We start from the raw sequence: 24,236 nt of genomic DNA on the forward strand, positions 1-24,236 counted from the left end.
GCGTCGGTTGCTCTACTAATTGAGCTATGGTGGCCCAGGGCATCTTTGTTCTGTTTGAAGGGATCTGAGCTACAACGGACGACTTAAACGCACTCTACAGTGTGCTAGCAGCAGCTCAGATCCTTTCAAACAGAACAAAGATGGCCTAGGCCACCATAGCTCAATTGGTAGAGCAACCGACGCGAAATCGGGAGGTTGTGGGTTCGGATCCCACTGGTGTCCGGCTGGCCATTTTTGTTCCGTACTTAACATCTCTTCAACACGTACTACATGTACGTAACACGACCTAATACGTTGAAAGTCTGTTTCGATTACAATGCGGTCGTGAAAATACAATATTCATAGATAATATTACCATATTTTCAGTACAATGGGTCGTGACCGCAACTGTGAGCATTATTCATTTATAATAATAATAATAATAATAATAATAATAATAATAATAATAATAATAATAATAATAATAATAATAATTTGGGCTTAATGATCACGATATCTAACATTTCTATGAAGTAGTGACAACTGCTGCTATACTCCTAGGATACTCGAATGACAATAAGAAGCCGATCTGGCAGCAGGTATATGCATCTGAAGTGGCAGCACGGCCGACAAGCTCCAGTCATTATATACTCGAGATAATTTCAAGAGCAACATCCTTGCACATCACCAACACGAAGCCCACAGCAGCAGTTAAGTCTAATGGGAAACTTCGTTATATTAAAACATGTTCTTATCCATATGCAACAGGAAAACTATATTTCTTGAATTGCTAAGGTGACTTAATATCCCAGGCAAGCGCAATGTGAAGGACTTCTTGATTACATCAGGACATGAAAAACTCTTTATCTGGATATATAATTACGAAATTACCTAACTATAATATTAGGTCGCTCCCCTGTAAACCATGCGACCCTGTCGCGGTGGAGCCATATTGGATGGGTATCCGTCGAGAGAGCAGACCAACGGATGGTTCATCGAAAGGGACAGTGACAGCCTTTTGATTTACTGATATGACATTTCAATAATATTTAACATGGTTTAGTTATACTGACACTGCTATACGGCTTACAACAACGGGAAACTACAGCCATAATTAACTCCCGAAGACATGCAGCTATCTCTATGCGAGTAATGTACCGATGATGGTTCCCTCTCGAGTGAAATATTCCGGATGTAAAACAGTCCCCTATTTGGATCTCCAGTTGGGAACTAAACGAAACAGGGCAATCATCATAAAGATGAATACTGACATCATGCGAATCGGAGCGTGGAATGTTAAGACGTTTGAATCGCTGTGGTAGATTAGAGAATCTGAAAAGAGAAATGGATAGACATAGTTCGATGTAGGTGATATAAGTGAAGTACGTTGACAGGAAGAGCAGGATTTTTGGACAGGCGACTATAGAATTATCAACAGAAAATCAAACAGGTGAAATGAAAGAGTTGGTTAATAATGAATAAGATGCCCACCACAGTAGTGCAGGTCTATATGCCTCCTAGCTCTGCGGATGATGAAATAGAAAAATATATGAAGAGATATAAGATGTAATAAAAGGAGATGAGAATATAATTGTGATGGGAGACTGAAATGCAGTGGTAGACCAGGGAGGAGAAGGCAATGTAGTCTGAGAATTCGAACGAGGACAAAGGAATGAAAGAGGAAGTCGGCAGGTAGAATCCTGCACCGATTCTACGTTAGTCTTTGCTGATATATGGTTCAAACATCACAAACGACGACTGTATGAGTAGGCGAGACCTGGAGACACTGGAAGGTAAGACTTCATTATGATTAAGCAGAGATTCAGAACCCAGGTGTTGGATTGGAAGACCTTCCGTCGGAGCAGACTTGGACTCTGACCAAAACTTAATGGTAATGAAATGCCGCCTGAAGTTGAAGAAATTGAAGACGGGAAGGAATGCAAAGAGATGGAATCTAGACAAGTTGAAGGAAAAAAAGAGTGAGGGAATATTTCAGCGAACAAGTTGCACAAGGACTAAATAAATTTTCATAAAGCATGATCATTCTCTCTCCCAGGGCGTGCACATAATGCTGCGTACTAGAACATCTGCTTCAGGTCTTACCTAACCTTCTGAAAACGACTAAATAGGTAGGAACTGCACTTTGCTTTACGGGAGCGAAAGCTGGGTAGACTCAGAATATCTTATTCATAAGTTAGAAGTAACAGACATGAAAGTAGCGAGAATGATTGCTGGTACAAACAGCTGGAAACAATGACAGGAGGGTTCTCGGAATGAGGAGATAAAGGCTAAGTTAGGAATGAACTCGATGGATGAAGCTGTATGTATAAACCGGCTTCGGTGGTGGGGTCATGTGAGGCGAATGGAGGAGGATAGGTTACCTAGGAGATAAATGGACTCTTATGGAGAATAAGAGAAGTAGAGGGAGACCAAGACGACGATGGTTTGACTCAGTTTCTAACGATTTCAATATAAGAGGTATAGAACTTAATGAGACCACATCACTAGTTGCAAATCGAGGATTGTCGCGACGTTTAGTAAATTCACAGAGGATTGCACACTGAAAGGTATAACAGTCTATAATGATGTATGTAGGGTTAGATACGTCTACATATGGCTGTGAAGGTATTTAATGGTTGTAGTAAAGATGTAAATGAGAGGACATGTAAGTCACTGGTAAGACCCTGTTTAGAGTATGGTTCCAGTGTAAGGGGCTCTCACCATGATTACCTGATTCGAGAACTGAAAAAGATCCAAAGGAAAAGAGCAAGATTTGTTCTGAGTGACTTCCGACAAACGTGCACTACTACGAAAATGTTACAATCCTTGGAGTGTGAAGATTTGGGAGACGAGCTGCTCGACTAAGCGGTATGTTCCGAGCTGACAGTGGAGAGATGGCATGGAATGACATTTACAGACGAATAAGTTTTTAAGTGAGAAACATATCGTTGCAATTCTAGAGGACTAATTGGGATAAGAGAAGGAAGATCTTCACGGGGTTCGTTAATCACATTAACGAGGTTCACAAGGAAGAGGAATTTGGGATCGGGTGATGTTCGATGAATTTCCAACGTTTTTGAAATGATTTAAGAAAAGATAGCTGTAAAATTAATTAATTAATTAATTAGGCTGAAAAAATACCATTAATCACATTAACGAGGTTCACAAGGAAGAGGAATTTGGGATCGGGTGATGTTCGATAAATTTCCAACGTAATTATTATTATTATTATTATTATTATTATTATTATTATTATTATTATTATTATTATTATTATTATTATTTATCATTCCTCCAGTTACTTAAGAGATCTCACCGAATGTAGGTCTGACCTGAAAGAGCTTCTTTAAAATACTGATAGATCTGCAGATAAAAACCTACCGACTTAAGCAAGCTCTATCGATGACTATCTGCCAAGATATGATCCGCGAAACCCGAGCAAGGAAGCGAGTGTGTAACAGAACTCTATAGAGGGTTAGTCATCGAAGATTTTTCTAATTTTAAAAAGATTGACGAACAAAATCCCGACTGGAGGGTAACGCAATGCGTTTATAGGTGATTTTACGTAACTTTTCACATAAATTGTAGTTTAGATTTGATCAATGTTTGTTTTCAAAGGTGTATTATTTCTGTGTCAGTATATTTGTTATCTATTCAAAATGTTGTATTACGTTTAACTAAAAAAACAGAAGTAATAATGTTAAGTACTGATTTCCGAGTGCTTGGTATCGCAGGGTACTATTTAAGCTATTTTCTCTTGTTTTCTTTCAGAATTGGCTTTATGGCGACGATGGGATAGGAAAGGGCTAGGAATGGGAAGGAAGTGGCCGTGGCCTTAATTAGGGTACAGCCCCAGCATTTGCCTGGTGTGAAAATGAGAAACCACGGAAAACCATCTTCAGGGCTGCCGACAGTGGGGTTCGAACCCACTATCTCCCGAATACTGGATACTGGTCGCACTTAAGCGACTGCAGCTATCGAGCTCCGTATGCATTTATTTATCCGTGTCCGAAACACTGAACAGTTGTAAGGAAATCTATAAACACTTACACTTTTCCTATCCATTGAATAGCAGCCGTGAATTTTCACTGAACTAGTCCTTAACTGCATGGTTCATTCGGGTGGTCACAGATCAGAAGATGTACTGAATCCTGCCTCTGGCCACATTCACGTTACTTGCCATCAGTGTACCCCCATTTCTTCAGGTTTATCTTGTATCTTGTTACCACAGATCTCAGTCGGCTGAGTCTTCCACGTTCCGAACGGCAGGCGGCAAACCGCTGCTGGCATCTCCTTTGCTGTCAATGGTCTTCCAGTTATCACAATCCTCCATACGTCAGTCCGACGAGCTTCAGTTGAAGATGGAACGGGTGCTGTTGTTTGAAGGGAAGCTCTCTCTTGACTTCAACCTTGATTGGAAAGAGTGTAAACCGTACATCGGAAACTTTGGCCCTCCTCTTGTTTCTTCTTTTCAATTTCTGCTGCTACTAGTCTTCTTTTGTTTGGTAGTGAATAATTATCAGTACCGTATGCTTTGAATAATGCATCTTGAAACATTTCTTTCAACTTCAACAAGTGGCTTCACTGATAAGTATTATCGATATTGTATTGCTCAATAGGCTAAGTCGAACGAATGTTTTCTCAGTGCCGAGCGTCAATTTGCATTCTTGTAAGCTGCGTTCGCTAGAGAGAAACTTGCGCATGGCAGCGTCTAAAGATAGCACAGTAAAAGAACCAAACAACTATCGATAGTTTAAAATGGTCGCTAAACATTTTCGAAGTAGGGCACGCACGAAAGAGAAATACGGCGTAAAAGTTTACTGTTTGGTATTCTGCAATATTTATAAGGATCTTGGAGCTACTTAAAGTTAGAATCGGTACACGAACAGAATACATCTGACAGTGAACTATGAATGAATGAATGAATGAATGAATATATAAAAACGTAATTCTCTTAAATGTACATTAATAAGATTATTGCTATTATACGGCCCAGACACAGAGGTCACGGGCCCTGTACATTAATACGTTCCGTTTTGAACAGCGATTACAAGTGAGATCTTTTTTACAATTATAGGCTTTACAGGGTACGTCGCACCGACAGTGAGAGGTCTTATGGCGACGAAGGGACAGGAAAAGGTTAGGAGTGGGAAGGAAGCGGCCGTGGCCCTAATCAAGTATCTGGTGCGAAAATAGAAAACCACGGAAAACTACATTCAGGGCTGCTGACAGTAGGATGCGAACAAGTGATACCGCGGGATTTGGTAGATAGTGAGACGTGAAACAGATATTATTATTAGTATTATTATAGTCGGAATGGAAACGCCTAATTTTTGTGACTAAGGCTATACTCCAGATATTCTCTGATATTCGTTTCATTTAAGAATCACATTTTATTCCCAAATGAAAAACGTTAATTGCAAACCAGCACGTTCTTAAGGTCAAATATAGGCCTAGAATGCTATTAACCGAATATTATGGAAGTGTTAGCCATACACGGAAGTCATACCAACAACTTCTGACCAGCATTCTTCATAACAATCATGGGATATCTGACACAAGAAATTAAAGTTGTACGTAGTAAATTGCTTATTGCACCACAGGATGACATACAGACTAGTAATGGGAAACAAAACATCAAATTTTATATATATGGTGTACTATGCCGCAATTTCCTTCTACTTGTTAAGTAGGCCCTGTATATGTTTCGTGGTGTAGGGGAAGTGCGCCTGCCTCCTACTTGGAGGTCCCGCATTCGATTTCCGGTCAGTCCAGCCTCGTGGAACCAAATGAGAAGCTGTCTGACACGAGAAGTCTCGACAGGAAATTCAAGCAATACAGCTGAGGAGGTCGTTACGCTGACCACGTCACGCTCTAATATCTGCAGGCCATCTGGCAGACAAAAATGGGCAACTGCACCACGGTTTTGTTGTCGCTGTTGTTGTTGTTGTTGTTGTTGTTGTTGTTAAGTATATGTGTGGAATATCATTCCGAAATCTCAAAGTGATATGGTGAAATGCCAAACATTTCTTTCATTTGAGTACGTGAAACACAAAGTCCTGTACAGTTTCCGGGATAAATCAAAAATGCAAAGCAAAGCAAAGCAAAGCAAAGCAAAGTCATCTCCGTACAGGCCATGAAGGACCTGTGAGGGGTGAAATGTAAAGGCTTCTACTGTCCGTAACCTCGGCACTTGGTGAGGTAGAGTGGTTAGCTCTACGCCCAGCCGCCTTTGACCCCAGGAATTACGGTCATTTGGTACTCATTTTTTATGTAGGCTGAGTTAACCTCAGGGCCATGTGCACCTCCGGAAGTGGAGATCTCGTTTCTTTCGGGTGAACCGAGCACGCCTTTACCGCCTCGGCTAGGATGCCCCCTAAAAATCAAATATCAACCTAAAACTATTTCTTTTACAGCAAAATGCTACTTGCTTGCTAAACATATACACACAGCAAACCTCGCCGACAGCCGTATCACTAATTAACGAACTGTAGTTACCCAGGACCTGTATTATCTTCCTGCAATCGACCGTGTTTCACTCCCGGCATCACCTACGATACAAAATATACATACGATCATGCTTTCAGACCTAATATTTAGATTATTAATGTAGGCTGTGAAAGCATCCGACATATTATCCTTTGGGTTTTAGATGTGAAAAGAGACGAGCGAAGACATTGCTCTGTGTCCTCAGAAGAGATAACTCGAAAGACAATCATGAACATGCATAATTAATATATGAACACGGAATTAAAAGTGCAGAAATTATTATTTTTTAAAACTCCGAACAATTTTTATGAAACTCCAAGAATTCGGTTTAATCGATACTCGGAGAAGGCAGTCAGCTCATCAATGCTTAGCAGAGCCCTTCGAAATACCTTTCTTAACACATTATTTTTATAGTATAAGAATAAATCGCTCTTTGATACTAAGTTAGTAAAAGCTAATCACTGCAATTAAACGTCTTGTTTATTACTAATAAAAATTACATTTCATATTCTATTTTCTTTCTATGCTCTTTGTAATTGTGTGCAACACCTCTAGAGCAAAAAATCAATTCTTTGGGATTACATGGTACACTCAATGCTAACAGCGATTGCGTATAGTAGTGCACTAGTGGAAATTTCCAAGCAGCCCACTGGTAGCACGTATACTGTTAAGTAACACAGATAACGAGAGCAATGTTTTCGCTACCCGAGGTGGGTAGGAAGAGGAATGAATAGTAGTAGTTCGGCTTTTTTCCTTTTTTTTTTTACGTCGCATCGACACAAGACAGGTTTTATGGCGAGGATGGGATAGGATACAGCTACGATTAGGAAGGAAGCGACCGTGGACTTAATTAAGCCCCAACATTTGCCTGCCTGGTGTGAAAATGGAAAAACCCCGGGAAAAAACACCTTGCGGCTTGCCGACAGTGGGTTCGAACCCACAATCTCCCAAACTGAAGCTAACAGCGACGAGACCCAAGCCGAGTAGCCAACTCGTTCGGTTGAATGGTAGTTTTATCATATATTTGGCTCCTAGTTCAGTGAGTAGCGTGTTATCAGTTTATTTCGCTATTTCCAAGGCTTGAAATCTATGTAAACTTTTACCCCAGGATCTTCGTATAGGTTCTTAAAAATCAGGCTATTTGTTTAAACTAAAACATGCAAAAGCAAGCTTGTAATTTTATGTAACCGTTGATATCGTCATCATAGTCACGGGAACATTAATTTTGCCTGGTATCCGAAACACATTTTCTGATGATGGTGACTTCCTCTCGTAGCACTAATTAGAGGAAAAAGAGGAAGAATTCCCATCCTTCGAAATATGAAGGTATCCAAACGTGACTATTAATTTCGAGGATTCGAATTATTACCACCTTGGTGAGAAGCATTTCATTCACGTATGCACTTTAAGAGTCAAGTATACGTCAAGAACTCAGCTAGAGAGTATGGTAACTACAAACCCAAAAGTTATATTGCAAGGTGTGGCTTCATGAGACGACTACGTTGGAGAACAAGGGCGGTAAGTCTCTATCGGGACTTGAGAGCCACAACCCAAGCGGGGTAAATCAGGACGAATTGACGTGGGAAGGTGGATGTCTTTATCCGGTCCAATATTCCATTTACATTACTGATTAAGAGGTACTAGTCAGTGAATATCGTCGTTGTTCTATCGTTGACATATGGTAGCATAATTATTGCTAACTGTATTTCATCGCAGGTCTTGTTGTAGATGATATGCATTCTTTCAGAACTGTCTACAGCAAGCTTACCTAGGTAGATAATATGTTTCCTATGGACAGCAATAACTTCCTGGTCAAGGGTAAAAGTGCTGATAATCTATGGCACGGTTCCAAGGCATAGACAAGAAGCATGTGTCTGCTTAAATCTAAGTATTATTAAATTAAACCAAGTGATAAAATCAGTGAATATAAAAAGGTACAGTATTAAGTGAATGAATTCAACTCAAATACCATGGGTCACAATGGTGACATTCTGAAACTTCTGTTTATATACAAAACCACTGAAGAACACCATTTATATGCATTTTCATTTTGTTGGTCTCATTACAAATGATAATTCATTTCTCGATGTATTTCCAAACGCTTTTTATTACAGGAACATTTGGTTGTATATAGGAAGAATCTTCCAGAGTTTGTAAATGTTTATTGAGAGCATTCCTATTTTATATTTATTGTGTGTCGATGAAGTGATTATGCACGGATTATAGTTATTTTACTGTGCTTGAAACTTCGCTCGTATTATTGTGTCTGAAGGAGACTTTGATCAAAGAGTGTCTCTGAGAATATTATTACCAATTGGCTAACACCAGGTACACCCACCTGCGAGAAAATCTGTCCATTCGCCAAAGCTTGAGCAGTGAATCACGCACCACTTACATTTGTACCTGAAGTGCTATGTCAGCAGATTAAATAATAATAATAATAATAATAATAATAATAATAATAATAATAATAATAATAATAATAATAATAATAATAACTGTGTTTTTTAGAGAAAGTTATCAGGGAATGGCGAAAAGAAATGAGCAAATTCAACTTTCCAAATGGAATTAGATTAGGTCACAAGAGAAATGGGCTTAAATTTGAATGCCTCGCATTTGCAGATGATACAGTTTTTTTGCAGAGAATTTGCAAATTGCAATTAAGCAGATTGAAGTCCTCAGAAAAACAGCAAACAAAGCAGGATTGAAATAATAATAATGCTACTTGCTTTACGTCCCACTAACTACTTTTACGGTTTTCGGAGACACCGAGGTGCCGGAATTGTGTCCTGCAGGAGATCTTTTACGTGCCAGTAAATCTACCGACACGAGGCTGACATATTTGAGCACCTTCAAATATCACCGGACTGAGCTAGGATCGAACCTGCCAAGTTGGGGTCAGAAGGCCAGCGCCTCAACCGACTGAGCCACTCAGAAAGCAGGATTGCAAATATCTTTTGAGAAGACGGAGTACATGAACATAAATACCACTGACCCAACCTGGACAATGAGGACGAAGTACGGTGACATCAAAAAGCTACACAACAGAGCTCGATAGCTGCAGTCGCTCAAGTGCGGCCAGTATCCAGTATTCGGGAGATAGTAGGTTCGAATCCCACTGTCGGCAGCCCTGAAAATGGTTTTCCGTGGTTTCCCATTTTCACACCAGGCAAATGCTGGAGCTGTACCTTAATTAAGGCCACAGCCGCTTCCTTCCCACTCCTAGCCCTTTCCTGTCCCATCGTCGCCATTAAGACCTATCTGTGTCAGTGCGGCGTAAAGCAACTAGCAAGAAAAGAAAAAAAAAAAAAGCTACAAAATTCAAGTACCTAGGAGAGATTTTGACTCCAAACATGAATGAGAAAGCAGCAATTCAAGAACGTGCAAGAAAGATGGAAACTGCGTTTAGATTATGTCAGAACACCTACAACCGGGCGAGTTGGTCGTGCGCGTAGAGGCGCGCGGCTGTGAGCTTGCATCCGGGAGATAGTAGGTTCGAATCCCACTATCAGCAGCCCTGAAGATGGTTTTCCGTGGTTTCCCATTTTCACACCAGGCAAATGCTGGGGCTGTACCTTAATCAAGGCCACGGCCACTTCCTTCCAACTCCTAGGCCTTTCCTATCCCATCGTCGCCATAAGACCTATCTGTGTCGGTGCGACGTAAAGCCCCTAGCAAAAAAAAGAACACCTACAAATCTAAGTCACTCTCCTACCAGGACAAATTCAAGCACCACAGCACGATAGTCAAATCTGAATGTTTATACGCAGCTGAGACAATAGCCACGAAGGGACTCTCAGACTTGGAAAAGAAAGAAAGGAGGTTCCTTAGAAATATTCTTGGACCCATAAAATCAGACAAGTTTACGTTTCGCATGAGACCAAACCGAGAACTATACCAACAATTTGAAAACACCACTACCACAATGAGAAACAGGAGATTGACGTTCTACGGACATATTAAAAGAATAGGATCGGAGAGACTCGCCAACAGGATCCTCACCTTCCAGGAGAACAGGAAGACACAAGTCCCATGGGTAAAAGAAGTCCACCGAGATTTAGAAAAATGTGGGATCACCGCAGAAGATATAACAAACAGAAAAATCTTCAGGCAGAGAGTTGCGGAGTTGAAGGACCTAGCTGATGAGAAAACCAAATAGAGTATTCTCGGCAGAAGAACGAGCACGAGCAAGCCAACGGATGAAGGAATACTGGCGAAGGACGAAGCCCATAGATGGCTGAAACTAAAATAATAATAATAATAATAATAATAATAATAATAATAATAATAATAATAATAATAATAATAATAATAATAATAATAATAATAATAATAATAATAATAATAATAATAATAATAATAATAATAATAATAATAATAATAATAATAAAGTGATCACAGCTTCTGTGTTTTAAATATTTTCATGCCTGCATGACAAATTCGACGTTATACGTTTCTATACCAGGTGTCTGAGAATCTAGAACTCTACTGCAGAGTTTTAACTAATTTTATCGAGAAAACACATAATGTGTCACCAGAGATGTCCATATCGAGCGACATACAAAGCCGAATGAACGTTTTCCTGCCTTTCAAAAATACGCTGGCTCTACCGCTTTCGAAAGTGTCATTCCCCACACTCGATTTCAACAGTCAGAGTAACAGCAAATTCGAAAATGCGATACGAATAAAACTAAATATTAGGAATGTACTGTGTATTCGAATTTCATTTCCACAATGCGGTTAATTGAATATTCAAATCAATCAAATTAATAGCAGAAAGTCCGAGCCGTGGAATTCAGATTTAATCACATTGTTTCAAGAATGAGATACGTGTGACAGTTTGCTGTGCCAGCTTAGTAGTACTTCACAAAATAAGCTAGACCATGGGAATACGAAAAACACAAACTGAAAAATAAGCTTGTGAGGCAGAGTCAATCCATCCACGTAACCCTGACAAAACCGCAGCATTCAATCACGCGCCCGCACGCACGAGACCGCACTGCGTTTGGTCTCACGTTGTCTGCCTTCCGCCTAGCGCGTTGTTTGCACAGCCACCGCCAGCATCCTCCTACGGAAAGCACCCCTTAATTAGGTCTTTAAACTATCCAGTATGCCACGAATATGTATTCTACATAAAAAGGAGCAACCCACACATTCTTAACAAAGACAGGGTTGAGAAAAGAATAAACACACAATTTAATGCTCCGCAGGATGGTTTACTTTGTCAATGCGGTCGCCATGGCGACCAGACGACTCACCTCAGTATCTGGCCAATCAATATCGCGAGCTGGCGGTGACGCACAAGCCCATCCTCCAAGGTCACGCGACCGGCCACGTGGCGGGGGCGGACCCCACGTGACCTTCTTCACCCCTGACCTCACGTACACCGGAACTTAAGTTCCACAACATGTTTCCCCCAAATTCTTACCAAGCTTATCCAAATGATGTGTGTTCCGTTGACGTTTAGTGGTTTCAAGTTCAAAATTGGGCGCAATTACAGCACATTCAGTCACCCTCATTAGATGATGATTGTTTTTGTTTAAAGAGGCCTAACATCTAGGTCATCAGCCTGCCCTCTTAGACCCCAAGAGTGGAAATACTGTACAAAGAAAAAGAACACATAGAAACGTTCCAAAATTTGAAAAACTGTAAGGTCAACGTCCTCTTGTGACAACTATGAAATGTGATACAGCGAAAAGGACTAGAATACAAGAAATGCAGCGTGCCTTCGAATTATTACGAATTCGAGCCTAAGCTGAGAGACGGAGACAAAAAAGAGAAAGGCAAGGGGAGCCAGTACAAAGTATTTTCCTTCACTAGCGGTTTAACATCGTGTATACATACATACATACATACATACATACATACATACATACATACATATATATATATATTTGCTATTTGCTTTACGTCGCACCGACACAGATATGTCTTACGGCGACGATGGGACAGGGAAGGGCTAGGAATTGGAAGGAAGCGGCCGTGGCCTTAATTAAGGTACAGCCCCGGCATTTGCCTGGTGTGAAAATGGGAAACCACGGAAAACCATCTTCAACATATATATTTACATATTTCGGTACGGCGGGATCGGAATGAACTAGGACTTGAAAGATAGCGGCTGTGACTTCCATTAACATGCATTCCCATCAACAGCCTATGCTGCAAGTGGGAAAACCCACACGTATAACTATACACAGGTTCGAACTCACTAGCCCCTGAATGCAAGCCTGCAGCTATATGACACATACCGGACAGCCAACTTAATCGGTGCAGAGCAAAGTAACTGGAAAAGAGGTCCGGCCCCGCGGTGTACGGGGCAACGCGCCCGCCTGTCGCCCGGCGGCCCCGGGTTCGATTTCCGGCCGGGGCAGAGGGTTTTAATTGTAAATGATTAATATCCCTGGCCTGGGGACTGGGCGTTTGTGTCGTCCTTAACGTTCCTTTCCTCACATTCAACACTCTGTACCTCCTCCATTCCAATTACACGCAGGTTCATATCACATGGTGCAAGTAGGGGCAAAAAATCCCTGTATGTCGACGCCCCGAACAAATAGCATTTAAAAAATAAAAAATGGAAAAGAGAATGCGACTCTACAGGACCCTCGGTAGTCGAAATTGTCAGCTATGAGCCTGTGTGGAAATAAATCCAAAGGAAGGGTAATAAAAGCTCGAATCTGTAGTGGAATAAAGGAATCCCCTTAGAAAATAAGGTCATGAAGGCTGGAGAAAACCGAGCAAGTTGGCCGTGCGGTTAGAGGCGCGCAGCTGTGAGCTTGCATTCGGGAGATAGTGGGTTCGAACCCCACTGTCGGCAGCCCTGAGGATGGTTTTCCATGGTTTCCCATTTTCACACCAGGCAAATGCTGGGGCTGTACCTTAAATAAGGCCACGGCCACTTTCGTCCCACTCCTAGCCCTTCCCTATCCTATCGTCGCCAAAAGACCTGTCTGTGTCGGTGCGACGTAAAGCAATTTGTATTAAAAGGAAAAAAACTACGAAACATTGGATACCGTTTGTGTTTTGAAAGAACAAGAACTGATTGATCAGTGACTAGTCCAGATTCAACCTGAGGTCACGTAACGGAAAAGATAAGGTGAGTAGAAGAGCAGGAGAACATTTTTTCCCGGAACCTTACCCGAGATTACACCGTTTGGAGGAGGTTTTGTGATGGTGTGGGGGTGGCGTAACTTAAGATGACCGTACCGATCTTGTACTCACTGCGAACGGCTCCCTCATTGTATACAGGTACTTTGAGAAGATTCTCATTACTCAATACTCGTGCAATGCCATTTGCATTCGCTTTCGACGAAAACTTCGTGCATATGCACGATACTGCAAGACCCCATGCAGCTCATTCCCACTCTGCACTGGCCAGACAGGAGTCCAGACTTCAGTCCTATTGAGCATGTGTAGAACATGATTGGTCGTCGCCTTCGGCACCGGGTTTTCAACAATCTTGCATAACTAAAGGTTGTAGTGCTAGAAGAATGGGAGAACTTACCACAAGAAGACATTCGGGGCTTAATCAGGGGCATGCCCAAAAGACTTGCGGCGGTAACTGCAGCAAGGGATGGCAATACCTTCTATTGATCCCGTAATCAACATTCAGAATGTTTCCTATACATTTCCTTAAACTTACGTCATTTAAATCAATAATTTCGATAATCCGAAAATCTGTCGAATTCTGCTTCTCTTAATTAAAGAAACTGCATTTTTTAATCGAAATGTTTTGAGCATCGTTGTCTTTGAAATAGGTACGGGAAGATCCCTTCTTTTATTCTGTACTGATGTTTTGAAAATATATTTTGCTGCCTTAACCTTTAAATGCCCAACATTGCATATGTGCAAAGGAGTATATAGGCTACTTGCTTGTTACATCTGCCTTTCAGACGAACTCGCTACGGGTCGCTAGCGTATTAAAAAAATTAACTATCTTTTATTTTATGACTTTCCCTGCTAATCAGCAGAAGTTGTGTAAACTTTAAAAAATTTACGGTAAAACAGATAAAATGTTGTTTACATCGGAGAATTCATGAGTCAAGACATCCCTAAGATTTAAGTCTGGAAGCAGCTACAGTAACAGTAGAGCTTGGCATATACCGATGCATGAAACATTCAAAACTCAACATTTTGACTGATCCAAATAAATAAAAATATATACATTTTGACTAATAATTTTTGAAATATGTTTCTGGTAACAATCTATTATTTTTGGAATGAAAAACATATTCAAAAGAAATACTAAATTGTCGCATTTAAGGGTTAAACTGCGATTATTTTTAAAATACCAAGTGTTAAACTTTTTTAGGGCAGTGTATAAACTAACTTCTGAAATGGAGAGAGAGAGAGAGAGAGAGAGAGAGAGAGAATGTTAAATGTGAATGTATTACTTATTTACCAAACATCCTGATACAATTTACGGATGGAAGATGAAAAAAGGGCGAGTGCCACTTACACACTCTCCCCATTAATTTACTTTGTTATTTTGAATTACAAGATGAAAAAATATCATTTTAGGAAAAAGCTTTTGGCCGCCTTAAATAATTGAATTAACAGCTCGCATTTGATCTAAACACCTTTCATGAACTGGGGCCCGTAGTAATATCAGTTCTGACAATTCATTTCTGAAGATGTCCGCCTCCGTAGCGTAACGGTTAGTGTTATTAGCTGCCGTCCTCGGGGGCCCGGGTTCGATTCCCGGTATTGCCAGAAATTTAATAATGGCAGGAGGGCTGGTATATGGTTCAAATGGTACACGCAGCTCACCTCCAATGGGGGTGTGCCAGAAAAGAGCTGCACCACCTCGGGATGAGGACACGAGTTTACTTATTTCTGAAGATATGTTTCATCATCATATGCAAATCTATTCCTAGCTCCCAGTTACTCAGCTATGTGAAACGTGGGTGACAACCATATGCCCTAGCAGAGGATGAAACAGCTTCTCCTTCCTTCGTGTCAAGACTTCCTTGATGAATAAATATTGTTTTCTTCTGAGTGGACAGTGGTGATGGTGGTGATTGCCGATTTTAAGGGAAAGTACAGCTAAATAACCATCCCGCCTTAACTAGGAAATCAAACTGAGAGGTCCGGTTCTTCGATGAGTGAATATCTCGGCAAAAGAGAAGGAAAGGCTATACCAAGGACACGATAAGGGACGACTCTTTAGATCTTGCGAACATATTACCACCGAATGAGGAAGAAAACAAGAGTTAACTAAAAGCGACGAGCCTAGTGCAGGGAAGAGGAAACGAGAATAGGCTCTACTAGGGTTCTGTGGTCGCTAGCTCACGCTACGAAGTCGCCTCTAACGACAAGCAAGCGATACGGTCGATGTATCGTATGCCGCCCACCCACAAGAGAATTTCTCTTACGATGGCGATGGTGTTAGTTCGGCGAGGCTTAATGAGGTGTTGATTTTCCTTCCCCTCATGGTCTTTCTCTTTCTTTATTCAATTTCCTCATATTAAAGGGTTGGGACTCTTCCTCCACTTTCTACTACAGGAAATAGACCTGTTTCCCTTAAAAACAACTGCCACTTTCCAAAATGTATGAATGAACCGAATGAAATATTCATGAATGGTTGTGAACTAGGACAAATGCTGATGAATGAGAACGTCCGGAGTTTATTAATCTATGAACGGAAATATTGAGCGATATTGACTGCAGAAGTAGTTCTTCAACTAAGGTTAAACGTATTGAGAAAGATTTTATCTCTAATGAGTTGTGTCAAAAGAGAGAAGCCTGGTAATCTGTGAATTAGTGATAATGAGCCGCCGGCCTCCGGATCCCAAGACCGTGAGTTCAAACCTGGCAGAGTTAGTCGGATTTTTGAAGAGCGTAAGAAATAATATCTGGCAGTCCATGTCATATAATATCGGCACGTACAAGATGTTTAATTACTACAGCCTGGATTATATGTAATTACATATTCTATTCCCATATATGTAGCTACAAGGAAAGCTAAAATGTCGGTGAATCACACTAAAAGGACTATTATTCCACGAGTTTAAAGTTTTTACATATTTCGATGCATAATAAATATTTTGATAAATATTACATATTTTAAATATTTTGAAGGATATAGCGCATTTGAAAGAAAACAATTCTGTTTTTTACTAATTTTACATAGATTTAAGTTTTTGTAATTACACACTTGAAAATAGTTTAAAAAGCCTGTACGTCTCTAACATCTAAAAATAATTTAATAATTTAAAGTGAAGTATTCTGTCAAAGAATCGTATCTCTTAGCTATGCTGACGGTGCAAGTCTTGGGTGTCTCGAGCTGTGTCTATCTATCTTCCCTTGCACAAACTTTGTCACATTGTTCTGCTCTCAGATTCAGTCACTCTTCTTTCGTGATCCCTTCGCCAGTCTTCGGCTTAATGACGTATGCCAAAAGTGCCTTTCCTCTTTCTTTCTTTCTTTCTTTTTGGTTATTGCCCAAGCTTCACTTCCATAAAGGGCTACACTCCATTAAAAAAGTCTTCAGAAACATTTTTCACATAAACATATTTGTGTTCGATAAGATCAAATTTCTTCTCTCGTAATAAGGAACTTCCTTGCTTGAGCAAGTCTACAATTAAATATTTCATTGCCGGGCAATCTGAAATACTGTATGTGCGGTGACTTCATGTGAAATTGAAAGGACTTGTTCTATGTATAACATTCTAACAGACAGAAGGCATTCGATGACCGCAGAAAACGTCGAAAACTATTTAGTTATTAATTGTGCCATCAAATGAAATTTAGAGGTTGAATAACATCTGCACTTTTAACATTTTTAGGTTTTGTTTCCTTTTCTGTGTACAAGAATACATAAAATAAAGCTTAGATATTAAGGTAGGTAGTTTATTTATTACATATTTAACTACATATTTTGTCAATTTTAGCTCCATACATATGTACATATTTCTTATTTTTATATTACATATAATCCGAGCTCTAGTAATTACACATTCGACAACATACATATTAGTTATACAGTAGAATGTTATGCCTTTCAGCGATCGTAATTTAGCCATAGGTTACCCAAGAGGGTTCCGCTTTCTCTGGCACCCGGGAGAGGAACAGAAACACCAAAACGAACATACAGACAGCCTAAATTGCGTCAAAAAAATCCCTGCACATTGTAGTCGAAGTAATACGCTTCTTCTTCTCATCATCACCACCACCACCATAACTTTTTTTTTTTTGCTAGTTGTTTTACGTCGCACCGACACAGATAGGTCTTATGGCGACGATGGCAGAGGAAAGGCCTAGGAATGGGAAGGAAGCGGTCGTGCCTTAATTAAGGTACAACCCCAGCATTTGCCTGGTGTAAAAATGGGAAATCACGGAAAACATTTTCAGGGCTGCCGACAGTGGGGTTCGAACCCACTGTCTCCCGCATGCGAACTCGCAGCTGCGCGCTCTTAACCGCATGGCCAACTCACCCGGTACCATCACTCTTGATATTCTTGATCCTCTATCTCATTTAGCGAGAGAGACTGATAGACACGTTTTCTTCTGATATAATGTGTGTCAATCCAATGTACAAACTGATGAGAGATGTTTTTGCAGTTTCTTAAAGCCTGATTTAATGTCTGATACTTAGGAAGTATATACATCTAACTCGCATTTTTTCTCTTTATAGGCAAGCAGTCCTCAAATCCGAAAGTTCATAGTGTGTGCTGTGAGTATTTTCTCTGATAAACTGGGTTACACAAATGTTCTTTCGTGATAAGAGTACATGAATAACGAAAAAAAAGAAGGGCCATAAAAGGTAAGAAAGTACCTAACTATTCCTCGAAATCATAATACTGCTGGAGTCGGAAAAGAACATGAAAAGACCGAAGAAGGGCAGATAGGAAGAATGAGTATGACATTAGTAGAGGAGATGGTGAAGGAGGGAAGAGTTTCGTTTCTTTCGTCGGGTAAACAGAGTTGAGGAGCGTTCGGGAACTTCACCTACTTGTCTCGCAGTTTATTCATTCATTTATTCATTTGTATTCCATTATAATTACATTAATTTTATTACATTTTGATATGTTAACCGAGTGCCTGTTTTCGAGCTTGAAACGAAACCTCTTCGCTACACAATTGGTCAAAAATATCCTATGTTTCAAATAGCTTTATGCCACAGATGCGACAAAAAACAAACAAGCGTTCGAAAAGGTAACAGGAGGCCAAGAGTCACATCTACGAGACATGCAAGAGCTTAGACCTATTTGATCGTCCATTTGATAATACATGGCCCAAATCCCCCAACAGTTCCAGTTCAAGGATTCATCCATTAGTAACAAGCAAGCCAAGCTACCTTGAAACCTAGCAGGTATGACCTCACCCTGAACCGCGCTCTACCCACCTGAAGCACATCGGCCATGAGGCTCACCTTGCTCACGAGTGGTGCTCTGTCTACCATTATCTTGGGAGCGGAACTCTTCAGTTCCGCATTTATATATGCAAGAATCCTCGACTTTATAGTGTACACATTTAGAATCACACGAATACACTGGGCATTTGTTATATGATAAATTGGAAATGGTAACATTTAAAATTCTCTATAATTAAATAACACGAATGAGATTGCATTATTTATTTTATCTAGCAAATCTGGAACAATCATATCCTCTCTAGAAGGTGATGCACATCCGACAGTGATAGGTACCTTACCCTACAGTTGTAGATAATACACCACAAATGAATTACCGAATCGGGCGGATCAATGGAGCTATATTAATAAACAGTATCAACGTTTCGTATCGTGTTTCGGAAGTGTAGCAGGATAAAAGACGGTAAAATTTAGTAGGCCTAATACTTGTTAAGATTCCGTAATATTCTGTAAATGTGGCATAAGGTGAATGGTACGACGTTCTATTAATCGGAGTGATACAACCATGAAAACTTAGATCACATACCTAGAGGATACACACATATTGTTCCCATGTATTATTATTTATTATTATTAAACTGGCTTTGCGTCCCACAGACTACTTTTACGCTTTAATTTAAAACCACTGTCTTTCTAGTTCCAGACTGGCCAAACCTATACACACAGGGTCACACGCAGGACATTACTTAACCAATTACCTATACAGTAAATTTGCAAAGAAAGACAAATTTACTACTACCATCTCACGGGTTTTAACATTAGTGACCGAAGGGTTGCTCCAGAAGGCTCTGGATTTGATTCACAGATCTGCAACGAATTGGATACTAGTGTAAGGGCCTGAAACGCGCGGCATTCGCCTCTTGAGAACAATGAACAGCTAAAGGATGGGGTAAAACGTCCTCGTAATATAAAATGACTAAGGACGGCGAGATCCATTATGCTGGTATGACCATCAAGACGGACACTGACTAAGAAAGTCGTTATTCAGTATAACCGTAAGGTGCGTAGAGCCAAGACATTTTACTAGTTTCCTTTATGGATCAATATAGTGTATCAGAGTCCAGATTTCAAGATCGTGGGTTCAAACCCAGCAGAGGTAATCCGATTTTTGAAGGGCGGGAATAGTGCATTCGACTTTCTACGTCGTACAATGTCGGTATATTATTTATATACAATGCCTCAAAAAAGTATTCATCTAACTAGGCTTGTGAGGTTTACAGGCCAAATAAAGTTGAGAACATTAAAGTATAAGCTTGACTTGAGTACAGGTTTATTTATTATGCCCGGCGAATACATTACATATTAACAAAACATTGTTTCCTCTGTTAACAAAAATATGAAAAATAAACAAAATCATAATTGTCTTCATTCGCGTCAAAAATATATTCGTCTCCCGCACATAAGGAATTGTTTTGACGTGTGGGAATATTTTCTTAATACTTGGTAGGTCCTCCTTTCCTCTTTATTATCTCACGTAACCTTCTTGGCATGGATCTCACAAGCTTTTCTTTAGTTTACTTCGTCATTTTCTTCCACTCCTCCATTAATGGCTCCTTAAGAGCATTCTTGTTTGAGATCTTGTGTTTTCGTAGATTGTCTTCAAGAATGCGCCATACATGCTCAATCGGATTGACGTCTGGTGATTGCTGAGGTGTTTCCATCCATCGTGGTGTGTTGTATTGCAACCACAGCTTTGTGTTCAGGGCTGTTTGTTTGGGGTTAATGTCTTGTGTAAAGACGTAGCCATCTGTAAGACACATATTGTTCACATTCTGTGGAAGATGTAACTTAAGTATGTTGATATAAAGTCTGCGGTCCATGTTGGCTTCAATAAAACACAGATCGCCTACCTCATTTGCACTCATACACCCCCAACACGAGCACAGATCCTCCACCAAGTTTGACGTAAGGGAATATGTTCTTAACACTTGTTAGGTCCTCCTTTCCTCTTTATCATCTCATGTAACCTTCTTGGCATGGATCTCACAAGATTTTCTGTAGTTTAATTCGTCATTCAACTTCGCTGAGAGATTTTGCATTTCCAGTTCACGATTCTTTCGCCGCCATATCCTTACTCTTCCGTTGGATGCAGATATATGAAACTGACTTTCATCGGTAAATGTTACCTTTTTCCAGAATTCGTAATCTTCATTTATGTGATTTTTGGCATATGCCAGTCTCTTGCGTCTATTCACCTTGGTTACGTATGGTTTCCTGCGGGCTATTCGGTTGTTGTATTCAGCCTCATGAAGATTGCTTCTTATTGTCTATGGATTGACATGTTTTCCCATTTCCTGTTCCACCTCTACAGCAATCTTAGTAGCACTCAATTTAGGATCTGTTTTCACTTTCCTCACTATTTGACGTTTTTCAGTCTGAGTTATGACTGAAGGCCGACCTGTTTGTCTTTTTTTTTGTATGTTTTTGTTTCATTATACCTGTATATGATACTCTTAATAGTCGCAATGGGCCTATTTATTACTTCGGCTATTGCTTTGAATGTGCTGTCGTTCCGTAGTTCTTCCTGTGTCGTGTCCTCTTTCCGTCCCATGCTTTTTCTTGCCGTCTTCATCATCATTTCATCCTCAACACGACGCGCAGGGGAGTCAAATCAAAAGACCTGCACTACAGTAGGCCTCCCCGGAGGCCACACGGCATTTCTTCTACCATGATGACGTAAGTACACAGCTATCTGTATCGGCATGAGTTAGAACTACGTACATCCTGGTACCAGATATGGGTTATAAGAATAATGCAATGTTGATCATCATACTGTTTAGTGAAAAATGCTATCTTTCAGTAAAAAAAAAAATAATAATAACATATATTTTCATTGACTCCATCATATTAATGAAAGTAATAAAGCTGGTTTTTGCAATGGAACGAGATTGAATTTACGGAACCTAGACAAAAAATATCGTTCATGCAGAAATTCAGACGGACTCAGCTTCAGGAAAAAGTATTTTAATCCAAGAATAGATACAACACCTGTGTATACCATTCGTTTTTAAATGCAGACAATATCCTCTAAATTTAGCCTTCTCTGTCACAATGAATATGTCACTAGCATAAACATTAAAGTTGGGATAAATCTCCCCACTCCAGTATTTTGGACAGTTTCCCAAGAGTACGCAGATCCACAGATGTCACAAAGTACAACTCCGAGCTACAAATGCACTCAATCTGGTTTCTAAGGAAATACTACATGTTTTGATTCTATTCGAATGCGGCATAAAACCTCAAAAGTGTAAATTTTATTGATAAGATATATTAATAGTCCATTTAGAATTTCCAATTACTTTATAGATAGTAATTTCGACTGCCGAAGACAGGCTTATATACTAGTAATAAATAAAACATAAAAATAATAAAATACATATATTGGAATGACACAAAACAAAATTCTGTAATATTGTAAATATTGTACGTGTCCATGATTTCTGGTGTCACATTCGGTGTGTAACAGACAAAATCAATGAAAACTCAGCAATATATCGTCCAACAGAGTTCAGGTACCTCTGCCATTTGATAGAGTAAAGCGGAGTGACGAAACTGGGACTGAAGTAGCCTAAATGGCACCAAAATAAAATGTCTGCATCCGGTAGAAATATTCTATTATAGGAACTGTAATTTCTAAGAACTACAAACAAGATCATAAAATATACAACAATTACACTCTATCTTGGCATACTTTGACCGTATGTTTTTAAAGTTTTGGAAACTTTTCTGACCATTCCTTTCTGACTAAGGAAAATAGCATTACCAGTTGGTGCCACGTATCATCATCATCATCATCATCATCATCATCATCATCATCATGTTTCACCACAGTGTGTCTCCCAACAGTGACAATGCTATGGGTTAATCAGTCTCTCACTGACACAATCCCGTTCCTAACACCGGTCACCTCTCGTACATGAACTCGCTAATGGACATTTTGAATGCGGGACAAGCTTTCGTAGGAACAATCAATAACAGAAGGCAATTCGTAATTAACTGTTCCGTTAGTGCTGCAAAACTTTCACATTCTGAAAGGTAAATGAAACAACGGTGGGTTTCATTGAAACAAACACACTCATTTTATCATAAGATAATGTGTGGTATAGTACCGTGTTGGGACAGAAATCTCCACATATTACAAGTCCAATTAAATTAATACGAAGTAGCTGTCGGCAGCCCTGAAGATGGTTTCCCATTTTCACACCAGGCAAATGCTGGGGCTGTACTTTAATTATTGCCACGGCCGCTTCCTTCCCACTCCTAGGCCTTCCCTATCCCATCGTCGCCATAAGACCTATCCGTGTCGCTGCGGCGTAAAGCACACAGAAAAAAACAGCGATTCGTCCGTCGGATCGAGACGTTAAGCCTCGAGCAGACCCATTAGTGCTATTTGACAGGAGTAGGCTATGTGCCGCACCGGATTTCACCCTCTCCCTTCCTACTATCATATATCACGTCATTCATTTCATCTCATTAACCCCTCCGATGAGGTTGACGTCCGTAAGGGCATCTAGTCATAAAATCCCGCCACTACAGATTCATTTCACCTCATACCCGACCCCGTAGAGAAACGGGACAAGATTTAAACAAACAAAACAAATAATAATAATAATAATAATAATAATAATAATAATAATAATAATAATAACAATAATAATAATAATTGTACGGGTGTACACCTTCTCCGTCCCGTAGAACTGCGCGCCTTCTAGAAGGCCATCTTTGCTATAAATCCGGAACTTGTATAATACAAGATACTTGGACCTTTAAACTTTAGATGTCTCTACTATCGGCCTATGTGCCCCTCTGGCGGGATTAAGGACAATTAATTTAAGGGAATTTTCAATTTTCAATGTTTGTAAGCCTTAAGTTTTGTAGTTTTTTTTTTTTCATGTGTTACAGTTGTCAAGACTCCTACGGCTTCCTTCTTCCTTAATAACCAATCAGGAATTTTGTGTATATTTCTCTAGCCAATTAAATTTGGGGGTGTGTACAGGCATTCTGCCGATCTTAAGAGAGTTCTGGAACCTTAGCCTCTGAGATGCTATAAAGCTGGGCGCTTTAGGGCCGTACTGTCATCTTCATCGCTCCGGTCTAGCGTGTGTGCGGCGTAATAAGGAGGCAGGGGCTGCCTGCCATCGTCGGAAGTCCCAACTACTGAAGGTAATGGCAGAAATTTCTTAACATGTGATATCTCCAGGCAGACAACTTGAGGGGAAAGTTTCAAACTTCTTTTATTAATGTAAAATTCTAAGTTGTTATTTAAATGTAAATTTTCGACAAGTCTAAGGACTTTGTTCTAATCCGTGCTGGAAATGCTTAAATTTAGGAAACAAAGAGTGTTCACCCTCTATTGGGTTCCCATTCAACTTGGTATGGGGTGACTAACATTTTCTAA

At 40.0% G+C, this 24,236-nt stretch overlaps 1 protein-coding gene across 3 annotated transcripts in view; it reads right to left on the reverse strand.

The window, feature by feature from the left end:
• The window catches only part of Mef2 (myocyte enhancer factor 2), a 778,785-nt gene that overhangs the window by 296,746 nt on the left and 457,803 nt on the right, over nucleotides 1–24,236 (reverse strand). The gene's annotated exons all lie outside the window — the stretch shown is intronic.

Source organism: Anabrus simplex, chromosome 4 (genome assembly GCF_040414725.1).
Source record: "Anabrus simplex isolate iqAnaSimp1 chromosome 4, ASM4041472v1, whole genome shotgun sequence".
Lineage (NCBI taxonomy): Eukaryota > Metazoa > Arthropoda > Insecta > Orthoptera > Tettigoniidae > Anabrus > Anabrus simplex.